The following is a 6495-nucleotide window of genomic DNA, read 5'->3' on the forward strand; positions in this document are numbered from 1 at the left end:
AATGTTGATTGTTAATTAAGAGTGGCAAAAAGGTATGCACAACAAGATTTATGTACATTAAAATACAAAATATTACTCTATATGTATATATATTATTTATGATATATACAGAGTTAATAAAAGCATAAAAATATCCACAGGGGGAATAATCACCAACATCCTTTTAGTAGTTACTTCTGGGGAGTGAGGGGAAAAGAATGGGGGAGCAACATTAGCTGCATCTGTATTCTCTTCTTTTTAAAAAAATCGATAAAAAGGTCTGAACCAAATATGAACAAACATTAATATTTTAAAAATATTGATGGATGTGTCTGGGTGTGTCATATTACTATTTTTATTCTTTTCTATGTGTTTGATTTACATTATCACTTTTAAAAAGAAATTAAAAAGACCTAATTATAAACTAAAATTTGGAAATGGAAGATGGGAAAGAGGGGAATGTGTAACTTTTTAAAAGAGAATTAGATGAAAAGAAACATTCTGATAAATTTGTTTATGAGATTAGCTTTGGAATAATTTTAAATAATGACAGAAAAATAATCAGTGAGTCACCAACTTGTACCTATATGTAAATTTCTTTTCCTCCCAAATGTTAAGAACTATATATAGTCACATCTGATGTTCAAATTAAACTGTTTTACAGAGATACATCATTTTTTATTTTTATCACTTGAATAATGCATATTGTTGAAGACAATATCATATTTTATCATATTCCATCATATAGGGAAATTATGATTAAATTATTTGTATATGACCTTCCGCATTTTATTCAGTAAATTAGGTGCTGGAATACTCAAATGTATTATATTAAGAAAGCTGAGACGTGAGAAAATGAAGCATTCACTTTACAGTTCTGATCCTGAGACTAGTGTGCTGGCGCCACCTGGTGGCGTACCTCACAGGCATTGTAGATGCTGGGGGTGGGGAGGAGTTGTTCTTTTTGAAAAATACTGTAAATACATAAAGGAAGAAACATCAGAACTACCATAAATTCAGCACCTCCTACAATTTGCATAATATTATATACACACATGTGTCTATATACATATGTATATCCTTTAACAATACTGAGTGATCTTTATTTTAAAGAGAAGTTTATTTGCCCAAGGCTACAAAATTAGTTCTGTTTGTTTGCGAAGTCCATTCTCTTTACATACAGAATTGCCTCCATATCACTTTGAAGATTGCACTTACAAAACATAAAGTGAAAGCAAATATCACAAAGCAGATACTAGAAGATAATGCCTTAATAGTTAATACTTAGAGGTTATTAGGGTCTCAAATTAGTATATTCTGAGTTATTTGAGGAGGTATTGCTTTCATAAGACAAAAACCAGGATTCTCTGAAAAGATACCAATAAAAAAGAACAAACACTTGGAAAGTAAATACATAAACATCAGGGAGAACAAAAAAAAACAGTATTAGTGTCAAAAGATAAAGTCAAAGAAATTTCTAAGAATTTAGTTCTAAAATATGAGAAAAACATAGAAGAAAGAATAAGAATTATAGAAGAGCAAATCAAGAGATACAAAATTTGACTCAAAGTGCTCCAGAAAGAGAAGAGAGAGGAAAAGAAAAATTGAAAATTGAATGAAGTGAATTTCCCAGACTGGAAAATTTGAGTGTCCAGATGAAACCCTGTCATCACTGCAACAGGACCAGGTCCAGCCTGGAAGTGAGTCTGTGGGTTCTTGACTTTGTGCAGGGAAGATTTCACAACATGAGCCTAGGTGACTTTGAGAATACATTTATTAAAGCTCAGGACAGTGAAACAAAGGAAGGACTTGGGTAGAAGAAGCAACAAGAGAGCAGCTAAGTGGTGTTGCTTTGGCTCTTGGAAATGTTATAGGAAAAAAGTGAGCCAAGATGGGGCTGCTGTTAGCTCACTAGAAAGTCAGAGAAAAGGGGGCCTTGGAGACAGGTTCAGGGTGTAAGCCCGGGATGAGTTGCCACTGCCCACTGCTCCCCTGGCTGCAAGTCATGGGGACCCTTAGAGTTTAGGAGGAGAGTAGGAAGTTCATGCCTGAGAAGGGGCATGGGCATGCTCTACATTGAGGCCACCCTGGGTCTCTGTTTTGAGGATTTAAAACAATATTTAATTTACTTATATTGTTTATGTTATTGCAGTTGTTCCCACATTTTCTCCCTTTCCCCACCTCCACCCAGCTCTACCTTCTACACTCCTAAGTCAGTCCCCATATTGTTGTTCCTCTCCATGGGTTGTGTATAAATGTTTTTTGGTTAATCCCCTCACCATCTCTCATCTGTCCCTCATTGTCCCCCCAGCAGCTGTCAGTCTGTTTCATGTATCTAAGCATTTGCATCCTTATGTTCACAGTGGCACTATTTATAATGGCCAAGATTTGGAAACAGCCTAAGTACCCATCACTAGATGAGGGGATAAAAAAAGCTATAGCACAGTTACACAATGGAATACTACACAGCAATAAAAAGAAGAAACTCTTACATTTTATAGCAGCGTGGTTGGACCTGGAGAGTACTGTGCTGGGTGAGTTGGGCCAGTCAGTGAGGGACAGGTGCTACATGATCTCACTCATGTGTGGAGTCTAGTGGACACAACAAACTAGTGAACAAAGTAGTAGCAGAAGCTTAGATACATGTTTTGAGGGCTTTTGTCTGTCTTTTGTCAGCAAGAATCCTAGGGGAAGGTTTCATAGAATATTCATCAGCTTTCCAAGTATGTTTTTAATATGCTAATGTATTAAATTGAGTGCATAGGGGAGTTGGGATTATTCTCTGGTCAGCTTAACTGCTTTACTTTGATCTTGGGTCTGTTTGGCTATATTGGGTTTTTGTTACTTGTCTGTCCTTGGTGTGGCTAGCACAAATGGCATTGATTGGGTTTCTGTTCTCTATCTCGCTGACTGAGGGGATTTAAGCTATTTATTCTCTGGTTAGGGACAAGAGGTATAAGACATTTGTTCTCAAGTGTCCTTATTTAGGGAAGATAAGGTCTCGTGACTTACTAGCTCTCTGTGTGTTTTTCAAATTGTTTGGCCTTGTTAAACTGTTTTGTCTCAGTTTCCCCATTCCACTTGCCCAGGAATTCTCCTGGCTGCTCCCTCTCCTGCCTCATCGCCACCACCACTCCTCCCCCCAGTGTAGGACACAGTGACCACCCCCCCACACACACACACAGTCAGTGTGAAAACTGAGAACACAGGCATACCAAGATCCTAAAAGCTTGCTCACAAATTTTAAAAGACCATTGACAAAGACTCAAAATGGCACTGGACTTCTCAACAACAGCATTGTTAGTAATGTAAATATTTATTAGTTACAAAAGAAAAATGAAGATAGCTTCAGTAGAGGAATCTAGCAAACTCCACATTAGTCGAGTGAGCAAAGGAAACGTTATCGGTGTTGGGTCAAACTGGACTTGAATGGAAACAGCTCAAATGCTGTGGTTAAGAATACACATCATTTCTGTGACATCTCTGCCCAAGATGCAAAATCTAAATCTAATCAGGACAAACCCACACTGAGGGACTAGATCAGACCCAAGCAAGGAGAATCAATAAATACGACAACCAAAAAACCACATGACTGAATTGGGTCTTTCTTCTATAAAGGACATTATTGGGACAAGTGGTAAACTTAAATAAGGTCTGCATTAAATGGTATCATAGTGTTAATGTTAATGTCCTGGTTTTGATGGCTGCCTCGTTATTCCGTATGTGAACATCCTGTTTGTAAGAAAGACACACTAAAGTATTCAGGGATGAAGACGTTCTTTGCTTGGTACTTGCAATGTTTCTGTGACTTTGGTATTATTTCAGACATTAAAAAATATTTTTAAAGTTACTACAAAACCCCAAATAATATTTGATTCCAATTTAGTTTTTTAAATATTCATGTTTATAATTTGCATATAAAAGGCTGAAAGTATATGCACCAAAATACTGAGTGGTTAACTTTGAATAGTGTAAGCACATGTGACCATGACCCTCTGTGCTTTAGTAATTTTCACAATGAATTTTACTTTTTTCCCCTTGTTTTATTAAATCACTAGAAGAAAAACTAGAGATTATATGTAAACAAAAAATTAATAAAAATTACCTTAAATTTCATCACTGGAAGTTAACTACTGATGACATGTTAATGTATATCCTTCCAAGATGTGCACAAGCCCACCCACATGGGAATTAGCACCAGAAGAGCCCAGTTTGCTTGTGGGAAGTGGCAGAAGTGACTGAAATCTGGCAGAGAGCAGAGCAAGCTCCATTGTTCCCTCTGGGACCCCTCCCCCACATACAACATCACAACCCAGAAACTGGGTTGCCCCTCCCTGGTGAATAGCTAAGGCTCCACCCCTCACTATGTAACAAGTACGTCAAGACAGAAAAAAAAAAAGGCCCAAATGAAAGAACAGATCAAAGATCCAGAACAAATACAACTAAGTGACAGAGATAGTCAACCTATCAGATGCACAGTTCAAAGCACTGGTAATCAGGATGCTCACAGAATTGGCTGAATTTGGTTGCAAATTAGATGAAAAAATGAAGGCTATGCTAAGTGAAATAAAGGAAAATGCACAGGAACCAATAGTGATAGGAAGGAAACTGGGACTCAAATCAATAGAGTGGACCAGAAGGAAGAAAGAAACAACCAAACAGAAAAGAATGAAGAAATAAAAATTCAAAAGAATGAGGAGAGGCTTAGGAACCTGCAGGACATCTTTAAATGTTCCAACATCCGAATATAGGGGTACCAGAAGGGGAAGAGGAAGAGCAGCAAGTGGAAAAGTTATTTGAACAAATAATAAAGGAGAACTTCTCCAATCTGGTAAAGGAAATAGACTTCCAGGAAGTTCAGGAAGCTCAGAGAGTCCCAAAGAAGTTGGACCCAAGGAGGAACACAACAAGGCACATCATAATTACATTAGCCAAGATTAAAATGAAGAAGAGAATCTGAAAAGCAGCAAGAGATAAGGAGACAATTACCTACAAAGGAGTTCCCATCAGACTGTCAGCTGATTTCTCAAAAGAGACCTTACAGGCAAGAAGGGACTGGAAAGAAGTATTCCAAGTCATGAAAGGCAAGGACCTACATCCAAGACTGCTCTATCCAGCAAAGCTCTCATTTAGAATGGAAGGGCAGATAAAGTGCTTCTCAGATAAGGTCAAGTTAAAGGAGTTCATCATCACCAAGTCCTTATTATATGAAACATTAAAGGGACTTATCTAAGAAAAAGAAGATAAAAAGCATGTACAGTAAAATGACAGCAAACTCAAAGTTATTAAAAACCACACCTAAAACAAAAACAAAGTAAGCAAACAGCTAGAACAGGAACAGAACCACAGAAATGGAGATCACATGGAGGGTTATCAACAGGGGAGCGGGAGGAAGAGGGGTAAAAGGTACAGAGAATAAGTAGCATAGATGGTAGGTAGAAAATAGACAGGGGGAGGGTAAGAATAGTATGGGAAATGTAGAAGCTAAAGAACTTATAAGTATGACACATGGACATGAACTAAAGGAGGGGAATGTGGGTGGGAGAGGGTGTGCAGGGTGGAGGGGAGTGAAGGGGGAAAGATGGGACAACTGTAATAGCATAATCAATAAAATATACTTTCACACAAAAAAACTTTTCTCCACTGAATACATCTATATTCTTCCATGTTAGTAAATGTAGATTTTCATTATGACTTTAAAGGCCTGAATAGTATTTCACTGTTAGATTACTATTATTTATTTAAATAATCCCTATTTTGGATATTTAAGATTTTCCAGTTTTTACTATTATAAATTATGTCACTGTGAACATTCTTGGTCATACAGTTTTATGCACTTGCCAAAATAAGCTCTTAGGATAAACAGGAAAAAGCAAAATCCCTGGACCAAAGAATATGAAAAAATATATATAGTAGGAGCTTTTACTGAATCTTACCAAATTACCCTCTAGAAAGTATTTATCTTTCAGTTTATATTAACATCCTAGTACACTAACCCATAACAGCATGAGATATTATAATTTTTATTTGTGAGTATCTTTATAATCAGAATAAGTAGTAATATAACATTTCTGGAGATAAGTTGATAAACAAATACATTGCAAAAGCCCATAAATGTCCTGGAAATAAATCTATGGTTTTTAACTAAGTTGGTAGGTCAATTATTAGCTGGGGTGGGAGGGAAATATAATCAACCTTTGGTCCCAGATAAAGAAAACAATGGCAATGAATGGAAAAAGTGAAAAACAAACAAACAAGCAAACAAACAAAAAACATAAGAGCCAGGGTAGAAAACTTGCATTTCATAACTAACTATATTATTATGTAACAAATTACCCCCAAATTTAGCAGCTTAAAGCAACAGATGTTTATTACATCACAGTTTCCAGGGGGGCAGGAGTTTGGAAGCAGGTTAGCTGGGTGGCTCTGGTTCAGGGTTTCTCATGAGGCTGCAGTCAAGGTGCCAGCCAATGTTGCAGCCATCTGAAGGCATGGTGGGCTGGAGGGTCCATTTCC

The sequence above is a fragment of the Phyllostomus hastatus genome, unplaced genomic scaffold, assembly GCF_019186645.2.
Source record: "Phyllostomus hastatus isolate PE091 unplaced genomic scaffold, TTU_PhHast_1.1 phas_scaffold_501, whole genome shotgun sequence".
NCBI classification, from domain to species: Eukaryota; Metazoa; Chordata; class Mammalia; order Chiroptera; family Phyllostomidae; genus Phyllostomus; species Phyllostomus hastatus.